General features: G+C 38.0%; 1 long non-coding RNA gene across 23 annotated transcripts in view; it reads right to left on the reverse strand.

Annotated features, from left to right (window-relative positions):
* LOC114017575 (uncharacterized) overlaps positions 1–14,319 on the reverse strand; it is a 35,572-nt gene that overhangs the window by 15,408 nt on the left and 5,845 nt on the right. For 16 of the 23 annotated variants that reach the window (XR_008730848.1, XR_008730847.1, XR_008730853.1 and 13 more), the window contains 3 exons: positions 13,828–14,025; positions 10,711–13,250; positions 9,100–9,300 (listed from right to left, as the gene is read on the reverse strand). This is a non-coding gene — a long non-coding RNA (uncharacterized LOC114017575). The remainder of the gene's footprint in view (positions 1–9,099; positions 9,301–10,710; positions 13,251–13,827; positions 14,026–14,319) is intronic. The other 7 variants (XR_008730862.1, XR_008730858.1, XR_008730842.1 and 4 more) reach the window with 7 other exon arrangements.

Genomic DNA, 14,319 nt, shown 5'->3' on the forward strand with positions numbered 1-14,319 from the left:
TTAAAAGAGAAAACATACCTGCAGCCTTATTCTGTCATACTACTGAATAAAACCTGAAGAATAAGCGCATGTACAAGGAAGACTGAATCATTACCAGATGTATATGCACAACCCGGTGCAAGAGGTATGTAACAACATCAGGTCTATACTGTCAGAATCAAGTAGATGAGCAAGGTACAGAATAAAGCCCAGATGCTCCGATGCAGCCCAGTTCAGACTTTTTATACCAACTATGACACAACTGGGAGTGGAAGGATTGGAAGGGCAATCCTGGTGCTCTGGCAGTGACAGTTCGGGAATAAAAAGGCTATCAGATTGTCAAATATGCGAGTTAACTGCACATTTTAATGCTGTAAGAGATTGTCCCATACAGTCGTTGGGACTTCTAATGTGATTTGATTTTTCTTCTTTTGGAATATTTTCAGATCTGAATCTACGCTGAATCTATATGCAGCATACATTATGATTTGTTGTGCTCCCAATGTCATTACCATCTGCAAATCTAGCTTTTAAACCCTTCAGACATACCAGTGATAAAATAGGGGACTGACTTTGGATGATGCACTTTATCATCTATTTTATGCACGGCCTATTGCTTCCTTCTTCTTTCATCAGTTTTCTTTCTAACACTTGTCTCAACTCCTTGCAGCTGGATTTGCCTTTAGAAACTATTTCTGGTTTTGATACAGGATATTGCCAGTGCCATTTGAAAATCAAATTAATGTGAGTGCCAGACACTGGACTTCTCCTAAGCCTTACCATTCAAATCCTGTCAAACATACTAGGTAATGATGACTATCCTTCCCTACCATTACATGCTATAGAAGGGGACTAGTCACCCTTAGAAAACCTATCATTTTTTTACATGGCTGCAATATTTACACAGAGCAAAGATGAATAACGAACTCCCAGCTGATACTGGGAGTAAGACACCAACTGGGAGAACACTCCTGCATTTCACTGGCATAAATCTTCTTCTCAGAAATTCCAGTATGACAACCTCAACAAACACTGCGCAAAGCTGCATGCTGGACTGGTGTTATCAAACCAGGAAAGAATGCCCTTCAACTTATGTTTGAAAGAAGTACTTGAGCAGCAGTTTGTTAGTAGAAGTTATAGCAGGTTGTTGAAAGGATGAGGGAATTCATGCCTGCAAAATGAGCCCTTAGGATTAATCCCTTATAACATTTGGATTTGCATCATATAATGACAATACATCAAATATATAACAATGGAGTAAATATAAAGAAATTATTAACAGACCTGATCTTCACAAAAATGTAATGATGGAAGGCTGACATTTAGTTGAGTTATGAAGAGGAATTTTTTAACCCTAAATTCTCACTGGTGAAAAATACTTCTTATTACTCTATAAGCACATAGAATATAATCTTTCACTGAAATTCTTGATGTAAGTTTGGAGCAATCCCTGTGTAAAGGAGTATCTGCTGAAGAAATGTGTATTTCATGCAGCAACTGGCATGATCAAAACCCTGAAATAATAAAAATAAGCATAGATTCAGACATAGAGCTAAGTAAGACTTCCCGAGTATGCAGCTGGCATACGTTCCTTTCCCTTTCCTGACTTCAGCACGAAGTATGAGGCAATAAAATTTTGAGGGAAGGGAAATCAAATGTGAAAACAGGGAAAATGAAAGTGTTACCCCCACACAAAGCAAGTCAGAAAAATAAACCCAAACAACAGAGACAACTGAAACAAAGATTGAAATGACATCAGGAATGAAGTGCAGAGACAGAACTAAAAAGCTGTCAAAAATAATTATGAGGACTGTAAAAAGTAATTCAAGAAAACTAAAAAAAGAGAAGTGAAGGGTCATTTTCTAGCTAGTTAACTGCATCTGAAAGAAATTGTAATGTATCTCCTCTTCCAAAAAAGTTGTAAGGTTTTCTCCCCCTCTGTTTTCTTTAATTAAGAAAATCCTAGCATATGCATTCAAAGTGTCATAGAGCACTGTAATTTATCCAACAGCCACTGCTGAGAAGGTATAATTGTAAACTGAATAATTTAAGGTTTGTTTCGGTTTACAAATTCATGAGTCTTTTGCTAATCATTTTGAAGTTTTTACATTTCTCTTTTTATTTACTACATTTGACAGCTTAATTTTCATTGAAATGTTGGAAAATGCCTATTAAAAATTCTGACAAGTTATGCCATTATTTAACTAAATTGACAGCAAAATAAATAAAAAAGTTGTCCTCTCTGAAATGGTGGAATATGGATAATGAGCCCTTTGTAAGTTAGAGAGGATCCAGACATTAAAAAAAACTATTAAAATCTCATGTTCCACCTATATAAGACAACTTCTAACTGAGGAAGCCATAAAGCAAACTCCATTAGACAGCAATGTGATACAAACTGTCTTGCACCTTCCCTTGAAGGACATGACAAAATACTGTCAACAGAAATCTGAGCTGAAATTGAGGTTATTTGATGTGACTGTTGTCATTTTTGTATTACAAGGTTTTGAATTTGAAAAAAAATCCCATAGGAGGTCTAACAGGCTGTTTCCCCACAGTTGGGGCATAGAAAGCAAATTTGACTACTACCTAGGGAAGTTTGAGTGTCTCCCATCGGCCGTAATTCTTAATGACCAATAGACTAATGGTGTTGCAGAAGTCAAAGGATGCCACAGCACTGAAAATTACAAATGCCTCAAGCAAGCAGCAAGCAGCTTAGAGGGAATAAGGACCAGCTTTGTATATGATTGCTCAGCTATAATTAACTGTGTGAGCTTCCCTGCCTTTTGTAGTACAAAGACGTCAACTCTACCTATTCCTAAACATTGTTTATGTTCATATGGTCCACTATCACTCAGAAAGGTATTTCTTGCCACCTTTCAGCTGTTAATCTCCATGTCTCAACATCTACTTATTTTTCTGTGGATGACTTATTCCAAGTGCAGAAGAAAACACATGGGAAGAAGCTCATTTGTCCAGAAGGCCTTCTAGGTCAAATGAAGAATTTTACTAATAATGAAATACAAATTGATCTTACGATTTAATAAGCAGCAAGAAAACCAAGAACAAGAACAAGAAAACTCCTCTCACCTTGACTAACTGATTACCATAACAAAAAAAAAAAAAACAACAGACAAAGAGTTCCCTGTTCATTGCCCATGTCAGTATTGGCACACCCAAAGCAAGGAGTTGTGTGTGTTAATCCTTCATGTTTATTGATAAATATTGATAAATAAATCAACATTCTCAAGATTTTTTTTTTAAATTGCTTTTCATGGGACTTTTCAGGCTTCTAACCTGTCCACCATAGCACTAAGAGTCAATTTTAAATCATTTTAGAGGCCTGGAGTTTTTACATGTAATAATGAAAATATACCTTGATAAATTAAAAAAAATGGCTTGAATTTTAACAAGCTTCTATTTAAGAAACCACAGCACTTGAGCTGGATTAAAAATTGTCTGAGTAAAAAAAGTCAGAACATTCTTCAGTATATCATCATGAATTGGGATAAACGAGTATGTCAGAGTACTGTGATTTTTAAGGAAAAATGAAGATATGTAAGTTTGAAAACACTTAAACATTTAGTTCCAAAATTCTCAGTCAAAATAAACATTTTAGACACTTGACATGTATTCCTGTGCTGAACAGAATCAACACACATAATACGCATGAGCTACACCTTCTATCCTTTTTCAGCCAATTTATTTACTGATAAACAAAATGTCAGTTTAATAATATGGCAGAAATAACCTCCAGCCTGTTTGTAGTCAGGAATTTTGAGAGATTTCCTTTTCGAGGCAGATAACCTATTCACCCTTGCTTCTACCTGGCCTAATTTTTCTCAGGCATAATTCTTTTACTCTCAAAGTTATTTCTCTTTTATACAACTTTGGTGTCCTTATTCATGTTATAAAGAACAGCATACATAAAACCCAAAGAACAATATGTACATCACAGGGCTTTGCTTTGCTTGCTTTGACACCGAAGTAATGTCCCAAAAGAGGTCGTATTTTAGCACTGATTTCCTGCCTGGTTCCCATCTGCTCCCAAGTTAACCTGAGGATAGATGCCCAAATCCAAAGCCCTGTGAAATGTAAGAGCGGACTTTCACCGGGGAAACCCCACAGAATTGAAAGGCCAACTCACGTTGCGCCAGAGGAGGTTTACATTGGTTATTAGGAAAAATTTATTCCCTGGAAGGGTCATTAAGCATTGGAACGGGCTGCCCAGGGAAGCAGTTGAGTCAGCATCCCCGAATGTATTTAAAAAACCTGTAGATGTGGCGCTTAGCGACATGGTTTAGTGCTGGACTAGTAGCGTTAGGTTAACGGTTGGACCCAATGATCTTACTGGTCTTTTCCAACTTAAATGATCTATGATTCTATGAAAATCGGACAGTTTTTGGCTTCAGCTCCCTCTGGTGGGTAATGCACACTCCAGAGAGAACTGCAACTACTGGTAAAGGTAACCACCACGAAACAAAACAACATGCAGGTTGCTACGTTTTTCTTAAAGTATACAGAAATACACCAGCTGAGTAATGATTATAACTGAGATCAGAGCTTTAAGCTGCAACTTAGAATCAGAGCATCATAGAATTAATCACCAGCGGTACAATAAATCAAATCATAACTCTCACATCCCTGAGATGTGAGAATATTATTGAAATATTTTTTATTATTATTATTGAAATAAATTGATTTTTTTTTCTTTTGGAACCTTACTTGTTGATCTGAAACACATACTGACAATTGTTTTGTTGGAAAAATAACAATGTTCCCATTAGAAAACAGTAATCGAGCGTGAGAACATTTGGGGTAAGAATGGTCACACGAGTGCATGTTCTCCAGTGGACCAAGTCCATATTGTTCAGGCATAGGACCGACTTAAACAACTGTATAGTCTATTCATTAGATTGCTTATGGAGTTACATCATATTTAAAGACAACTTGGTGGACAAAAAGCTGGACATGAGCCAGCAATGTGCGCTCACAGCCCAGAAGGCCGACCATACCCTGGGCTGAATCAAAAGAAGCGTGGCCAGCAGGCAGAGGGAGGTGATTCTACCCCTCTACTCCACGCTGGTGAGACCCCACCTGGAGCACTGCGTCCAGTTCTGGAGTCCCCAGCACAGGAAAGACATGGACCTGTTGGAGCAGGTCCAGAGTAGGGCCACAAAAATTATCAGAGGGCTGGAACACCTCTCCTGTGAAGACATGCTAGGAGAGTCGTGGCTGTTCAGCCTGGAGAAGAGAAGGCTCCAGGGAGACCTTACTGCAGGCTTTTGATACTTAAAGGGGGCTTATAAGAAAGATGGGGACAGGCTTTTAGCAGAGCCTGTTGCGATAGGACAAGGGGTAATGGTTTTGAACTAAAAGCAGGTAGATTCAGACTAGGTACAAGGAAGAAATTTTTTACAATGAGGGTGGTGAAACATTGGCAGAGGTTGCCCAGAGAGGTGGCAGATGCCCCATCCCTGGGAACATTCAAGGTTAGTTTGGATGGGGCTCTGAGCAACCTGATTGAGTTGAAGATGTCCCTGCTCATTGCGGAGGGGTTGGACTAGATGGCCTTTAAAGGTCCCTTCCATTCACAAGTATTCTATGAATCTACGATAACTAAGCTGCAGGCATGTATTTTTCATCACAATTTTCATTCTGAAAGAAAACTGTAGAATTTATAAAAGACATTTCTTTCTAATTAATATTTTCCTCCTTTTAAAAAGGGAACCATCCAACTGTCAGGTACAAATAAGAGTCTGATATCAGAAGTTCTTCACTAGATATGTAGTTTTAATTGGAATTCTCAGCAACGGATGGAATACCCTAGAAACCTCACCTAGAATTTTTTTAATTAGTTCCCTCCCCCCTTATGCTGCTTCATATGTTTGCATCTTACATTAACTTACACAAGGTTTTTATGGGGTGAGGGGCTTACAAGCAAGTCATATACAGTACTGACTTACTTGTTTGTAGATACGTAGGACTGGATCCTCCATGTGGCCTCTGCTGGCTAATTAATCCGTAAATTTCTGAATCCTCCTGCTTGTATGTCATGGACTGGGCACTAACCGGATTTGTATCAACCTGCTTAACAGCACTCATAGCCCTGTGCTAAGACAACAGATATAAACAAATCTCACACTTCTGGCATTCGTCTGCAGAGCACAGGAGAGAGCCTGCTCCTCCCCTCATATATGTAATTGACTCCTTTCAGGTACTGATGTATTTGTGTACATAGACATATATTAGAAATATTTGAGACAAGTTATATTTGAGACTAGATATACTTGAGAGAGAGGTGTTTTGTCTTTCCTTGAAATACTGAGACAAGCTGGGGTAAGAGAGGGGAACGGTGGCAGTACGTTGAGGTGGCACAGAAAATCCTTAGTTTTCAACTCCCAAGCTGCAGACCATGCATATGGTCAGATTTTATATCAAGACATCATTCTCCTACATCAGACCAGCTACAGCTTTGGAGGATCTTTCTTTGCTCCTGAAGCACTGAAAGCAGCATCCCTTCTTAGGATCGTAGGGAGGACTCCTGTAATAAACTGGTGGGGTGTTGTTAAGATGAATCACACATATTTTTTTGAACCTATTTTGGGGCGAGGGAGAGCAAGGGGCGGGGGGAAAAAAGCAAACAGCTGCTCTCAAAAGGAAAAAAACCTCATTGGTTTTTACAGACAGGTGAGATATTCCAAGTTTTCTCAGCATACCATGTTCCGCTTGGCTTTGTGCCAATTAAAATAAAATAAACAGCAGTTTGCTGCTGAACTCACAGAGCCTGACCCTGCCGAACCTGCACCTGAATTTCCTCATCCCTGTTGTAAACATTCCCCTTTTCTTCCTGCTACGTAGCATTTCTGAGGAAAAACTTGGAATTGATCATTCTAGGTAAACAGAAAGAGAAAGCCTTTGTTAAACACCTGTTCCTTTTCCTTTATTTACAAACCTACCAGCAGTCTTACAAGTAAACAAGTAACTCTTTCTGACCCATGAACACCAACCCCAAACACCATTATTTCATAATGACATTAGAAGCACACATGAAAGCTACCTAATACACAAACTGTTCTTAAAACAGCTGCCCTATCTACAAATTCTTTGTAAAACTGCAGAGACAGGCCCTTCGTAAGTACACACTAAAATATGACATTTTCTTCACCTGACCTAGTTAACTCTAATCATGTTCAAAGATAGAGGTCAAAGTCTCTAGTACGGTCTCTAATATGACATTTAGCTTACAACCCAATAGATGTGTATAGTTGCAAACAAAAAAAAAAATATATACACTTTTATTAAGTGCCACATGGAGACAAAGGAATGTAAAAATTAATAAGAAAGGCAAAATTTAGTCATCCTCAAACCTACCAAGCTGATTTTCTAATCATTCTTCAGTTCTTCTATTAATAAAATGAAAATACATTGTAAACTTTATCCTTACGTGGTAAGCGGTGTGTGGCTGTCATCTGACTAGAAACATCTCACTTCACACCATTGGTAAATTGTCCATGTTTTTTCAGTCTCAAGACTATTTTCAGACTCAATAAGTGCAACAGGATTTTTTCACTATAACCTTTCAGAGTACTTAAACCACAGCCTTTTGTCTGCAGCTCCTACATCTTCTGATCTTTGTTACTTTCCCTCAGATAAGGTCCTCATCAAGAGCAGACCAGTGGAACTGAGCGATGCCAATTTTCTGGAAATCATTGCCTAGGCATTCAAGGTAGAAGGAACGGGATCTGCTGTTGATGGATTCAATTGCATCTTTGCCTTAGCTTACATTTTCCTTACAGATACTGGTGTGATGAAGCTAAATAGAATAAACCCGTCAAGCTTGGAAACTAGTTGAATCAAAACATACTGGAAAGCAACCAGTGATAAGCTACAACAAAGTAATGTCTGCATTATAACACTACACTGCTAAGTATTTCTTTCTGCACAAGTCATACTAAATTAATTTCTAACAAGCCTAGAGGATAGCTGGTGCATTACCACTGCTATCTGACAATTTTAGGTTTGCAACGAGAAAATAAAATAACATTCCTTCACGCATGCTTTGAGTATGCTGAAGGATAAGACAAGCAATGGCCAAACCCATTTCATTGAGATGCAAAAGAGGAGATAAAGGGGATCTAAAGGGGACCGGGTAGGCAGAAAACAGAGCAGGTTTGTGCTCAGTAATGTACTTTCTGTTTTATAAACTTGTAAAGCCAGGAGCACGTACCCACAGACAAGAAAGGTGATCTAAGTTAGGATTGAAGGGAAGAATTAAGATAAAGTGAAGCCAAAAATAGATACATCGTGTCTCGTGGTTTTGGTTTTCTTTTCTCAACAGCTTAATACAGTGTTTTGGCTGTGAGTTCATGTAACGGAAAAGCATCACCAAAACCCCAGTGCTGAATGAGTCCACTCAGATCTCATTTTACAGTTAAGAGAAAAAGAGCTATTCTAGGCCATACCTAACATTTTCATTGGCTTCTTCAGATTTGCAAGACACAGCTGAGTTTGTTACTAACTCAGAGAATTAATAGCAACAAATGAGAAGATGCAGATTTTAATTAAACAAATTAACAACTTCTGATAAGATTTTGATTCTCGATTCACACTGCCTTAATTCCACACCAATCCCACCATTTCTGATGGGTTGCTGATGAAGCTGGGTATCCAGGGCAAATTAAGAACAACCCGTCAGCTTTCTCAGCATGCTTCTCTAGGGATTTAAAGTGACATGGAGTCTCCTCTGTACAGTTTTTCCTGAATACTGAGAGCTGAGTAACAGGCAAAACAAACTGAAGACTAGTCTTCAGTAAGTCCTAGAAGATTGCAGCCTATTAAGGGAGAGAGATAAAGAACACCAGAATAAACACCGAACTGGGAAAATTAAGCTGAAAGAAGGGAACTTGGAGAAGGTATTTAAAGAAAGAGTGAGGGCACCTGACTTGGGAGTATAAAATTACTGCAGGTTTAGGACACATCTTTAAAAATACAGTTACACTCAAGACAAGACAAAAAATACTGTGATTTTCAGGTTTTCCCTGTCTATAGCTCTAGAATAAGATGAAAAGAAATTCCCGGCATTCAGGGCAAAGGTGAATAAAGCAATGGTTGGCATACCTACGCATGGATGCTTTCTGTGATATTCTGATGTGCTTCACAGTTCTTTTCATTAACTTCTGTTTTCACCAGGTGAATGTCAAAACATTTTGAAGACTGCTTGCTTGACAGGTTGTATTCTAAGTCACAGGTCTTCCTCTTGAAGCTGTAACAGTGATCTTCTGGAGAGCCCTGAATCTTGAATCCTCCATCAACCTCTTGCTACAAGATTTGAGAGAGAAAAAATGTTTCACTTCTCAACTCCATCTTTTAAAAGTTACTATCAAAATAATCTAAGAAGAGATTACGCTGGAAGAGAACAGCACGCACGAGGATGGCAGTAAAGATCCTGGTATGCTTGCAGCAACACGGACCCTCCTCTAAAGCTGTGAAACAAAAGTTGTAACAAACTCAGATAAAACAAAGCATTGATTGGAATTTAATTAACTGGTCTGGGCAGGGTAAAAGAACAGGAAAACATGTTAAGTAATGGAGAAAAGTTACAAAATAATCATGCTGTGAAAGAGTGAAATCGAAAGAGCGTGGAAATATCTACATCACAACATTATTATGGACACAAGAAAAGACCTGTGTCATTCCAGGTGCTAAACTCAAATATTTGTTCTTTTTATGGAACAGGGCATCGATTATTTGTGACCAAGTGTGGCTCTGGCATATGAACTTGCAGTTTACTTATAAAACACTAGGGTAGGGAAAGGCATGAACAAAGTGGAGGGCAGGCCAAGAACATCAGCAAACCGCTTTGATTAATGGGGAAATTGCCACGAGGACTGATTAAGAACTAAACCGATTTAACTCAGATTAACCGGTAACCAACAGGGGTAGTCTTCAAATACATAAATAACCCCAAAGATATTCCAGGAGGAGCAACTTACTTTGGTGGATTGAAGGCTAATAGCTTTATAATCTCTCTGAATGATTTAACTGTTAATTGTACTGTGGAAAGGCTGGCAGAAAGTACTACTAAATGACCTTCTTAGTTCTGATGCACAACCACTTTGAACCTCTGAGAAAACATTTGATTCTCCTTTGTTCTTCATATGAAAACCAGAAAAACAATTTTTTAAAAAATTGTAAAAAAGCACATGAAATGTGTGTTAAATTGTTATTGCATTATTAAGCTTATTCTGCAGTAGTCATTTTATTCTCTACAGTTAAACAGAACTTCACAGCATGCGGTTTATTTTTTTTGGCCAAACTCCAGGCTTTTTGCTCCTCTAGTAGAGCCTGAAGAGTTGCCTGTAGATGTAGGAGGAGGTTACATGTGTTTGAGTGGACTAACCAGTACATTGAACAGGAAAAGGCATTTAGGGTTACTGAGAAGTAATGTCTTTGAAGTTCTGTCTATTTTACATATTTATTACAGCAGTAACACACTTACTTAAGTACTGCTTGTCCTGCCGCAAGATGCTGAGGAGTACCAAAACTGGTGATGTCTCTAACTCCTTTAACTTATTTTATTACTGAAACTAATATTATTTTAACTGTTATTATTTTGATTTTTATTATTAAAACTAGTTTTATTACTGAAACTCCTTCTTTTAGGAAATAATGTATTGCTGATCATTCCAGCTGAGTGCCCTTCTCTTCGGTTTGGGTTTCTAGTCTCACCTGTTTCAAGCTCAGTGGATGCTTCCTCCCCAAGAGCAAGCGGAGCATACTTTTGAAATATCTTACGTAGTTTCTGGGAAAAGCTCAGCCATTTGCTCTTAGCTTGCTGCCTCTGTGCAGGATCACTGCTGAAAATATCCCTGTAAAATGTGCTATTGAGATGAGTAAAAGACAAGCTGTGAGAACATACTGGAAAATTAAGAAGCTGCTCTAATCATAAAGCATGATAAAAGAATACCATTACTGCAGGTAGGTGCAGCTCTAGCCTACCAATTTGCTGCACAGTTTGGCAGATGGACAGATACAGGCTGGAGTCTTTACTTATACCTCTGCTTTAGTAACTGTATATCTCAGCTGGGCTCAGTTACTCCATCTCTAAGATGGGGATAAAATCTCATATGCCTATTGATGATAGTATTACTAGCATCATTAATAAAGATTCAGCGGAAATCTTCCTTCAGATGATACCTTCTAATGCTGCACTTATAATGAGAAGAGCACTGCTGCTCATTTAAATAAATATACTATTCATTTGAGGGATAGAATGTTGAAGGAAACTCTTCAGACTTAGTATTTCTTTCATGCAAGTGCTTAGTCGTAGAATTTCCAGTGATTAAAGAAGTGAACCACTTTCAGATTAGTGAGGAATAAATTAATCTCTTTAACAGACTGGAAGGAAAACCATGTTTATTCCTTTACCAAACAACTTCTGAACAGAAGGAACTCCACACGAACCTGGTAGGCTGCGGTCTGTAAATACCTGAAACATTTTCATCCTGTCTGTATCACTGGTTAAGAAGCTGCAGTTCTTTGTCACATTCAGTGGCAGATTTATGCTTGAGGAATGAAGATGACACATCAAACAGATCCTGCTCATCTGAAATGTTTGAGACTGATTCTCTGTTAGAGTGAATTCCAGTTATACTTTTCTTTTGATGATGTGCCAGTTCCAAAAAAAGTGTTGAGTAACACCTGCCTGATTGTCATCCATCTGCATTACTTTTTCAGTCAGAACTGTCTCTTTTGATTCCCCGTGAGATGCAATACACTACATTTTCTGCTTTTGCATTATTTCAGGTAGTTTCATTCTTCCAATTATACCTTTAATTAATTCTAAGTTTTTTCTTTCAAAATATTCCTGGGATGACAGGATCAGCAGACTTTCACCCAACAAAACCTGAAAGCAATGAGAAAAAGAATACGTGCACAAGGAGACAAATACAACCCTGATTTAACCACAGCACAGAAGCCAACCTAACAGGTTTCTTATAGTGTGTATCAGTCAAGAATTTGCTTCACTATCGCTTCTTCTTTTGCATTCTAGGTTTACAATATGCCCTTTCTTTATGTAATAAAATCAGTAATACACTTGTTGTACCCTAAAAATATCAATTCAATCGAATTGCAAAATTAAATAAAAAGATCCTGAAAACCTTACAACAAGTGTTTGATGTCTCATCTCTTGACACGTCTTCAACATTTCCAAGCATAGTAAAACACTGTGGTGATCACTCCTGGCACCACCTGGAAGCCCTCACCTCAGGCCTGTCAGACGGAGCTACAGCTTCTTTCTTTACGGTAATTGTGTAATTAAGGGTAGGATTCTTCCATTAATGCAAGTCTTTCTGCCTCTGATTCTAGCACAAATAAGCATAACGTGATCAGGTTGTTGTAATAAAAAAAAATAAAAATATTACAGTTTCGATTATTTTGCTGCATTTGATGGCAACCAAAGCTTTGAATGAATCACAGGATAAATATTTCTCAATTAAGACAGATGTTCTTACAGAGGATATACTCTGTAGATCTGTAAATTAAGTGATATGATGTAATGATGCACCTTACTAAGATTGTGCATATATGCACAAGCATGGCAAATCACATTTTAACTGCTCTGCTCACAAGACACACACTTTAATTGGAGCTTTAAATACCAATGAGCCAAATTTGCATGTGCAAAATGTACATCTAAATAAAATTTGGTGCACTACCCTTCCTTCCAGCAGATAAAATTGTAAGCTTGCAACACTCAAAATACTGCACTACTCAGAATCCGGCAGGAAAGATGAAGCTAGATTTTAGAGTTGTCTCCATCCCTTCACATAGTGCAAATTGCATTTGCTTGGTATACAAGAATCTCACAGTTTCAAATCAGAATTTCCAGATTCACTCCTGTGTATAACTCTTTCGGTGACGTTCTTTCCTCCCCTCAATGGTTTATCATTAAAATCTTCCAAAATATTTTATCATCTTTTAAAATACTTTAAAGATGCTTTAACATGTGGAGAAACAATGTATGTTTATCAACTGTATTTTTTAGAAGAGTAACCAGCCATGTTCTTAAGGGTCCAGACCTCAAGCTGTTCCTCCCTCCTTCTTTCACCTCTTCCATACTTCTTTCACCTTCTCTCCTGAACAGATATCCAAAGCTCAGTGTTTGCTTTTCATATCTAGCATGTGTCTCCTCATAGAATATGTTTCTTCCCACAAGACACTGACCACTCCTGCTTCAAGTTCATAACAGATTATCAGAGATCTGTCTGTGAAACAAAGATTACTGTGATGATCACAAAGAGATTGTGTCCTGTCTTTACAGTCAGAAATCGTAGTAGAGGTCTCATGTATATACATTTAAAACAGGAGAAAATAAATCAGGAGGAAGACATATTGCAGCTTGCATATTATATGCAATGTGACACAAATTATCTTAATTAGTTCCAAATGTGTGGCTTTGGTACCAGTCAGTAGTTTAGTGTTGTTTTTTTTCTTTTCTTCCTCCCCCATCCAATATACCTTTCTATATAAAAGCTGTGAAAGAAACACAGTGATGCTGAGTACCACTTTTTGCCCATGCTGGGAAGAAAACCAGGGGAGGGATATTATCTGTAGGTACGCACCACGAAAAGAGTTAGAGAACTCCCATCATGCCATGAAATAAGGAAAGACAAGGTAACTGCTCTTGCATTCATCTGACTGAACAGTTACTTGACACATACACATGCCAGCTAGCGTATATGCTTGGACTCAAAGCATTTTAAACATCACAATAAGCAAGTTAACCAAGAAAGGAATAGACAAAAATAGTGGATCCGCATTCATATAAGCCACCACATTTACCTTGTAGAACTTCACCTTTTTAACACTTTCAGACCAATTGTAATGCCTGTTAACCAACTCCAGGCAGCCTTCGTTGACAGCATTCATTTGGATTTCTTTGGTCCCAGAGAAGTAAGCGGTATATGTCCTCTCCTTCCATCAAATGAAGAGGGATAGAACTAGAGCCCACTAACAACGCATTAGAATCTGCACTGACTTCTGTAACAAAAATTTATTGAAAGCAATGCTTAATCACATGGACTGTAGCTATATAGTCAACCTAAAATTATCCAAAAGCATTTAGGTCACAGGGCCACTGCATGGAGACAGATCTGAAACGGGCACTAGAGCCACTCAGATCCAGTCAGTTTTATTACAGCAAATTCATTTGACTCTATACCTTGTCGTCCTGCTTCAAATTGTTCCAGGGACAGTTCTGCTACTTTATTTACTTTTGCAAAGTGAAAACTTCTCTTTTCAGACTTAGGAGCATATTAAAACTCAAGTTTTTGT

Source organism: Falco cherrug, chromosome 1 (genome assembly GCF_023634085.1).
Source record: "Falco cherrug isolate bFalChe1 chromosome 1, bFalChe1.pri, whole genome shotgun sequence".
Taxonomy (NCBI): domain Eukaryota; kingdom Metazoa; phylum Chordata; class Aves; order Falconiformes; family Falconidae; genus Falco; species Falco cherrug.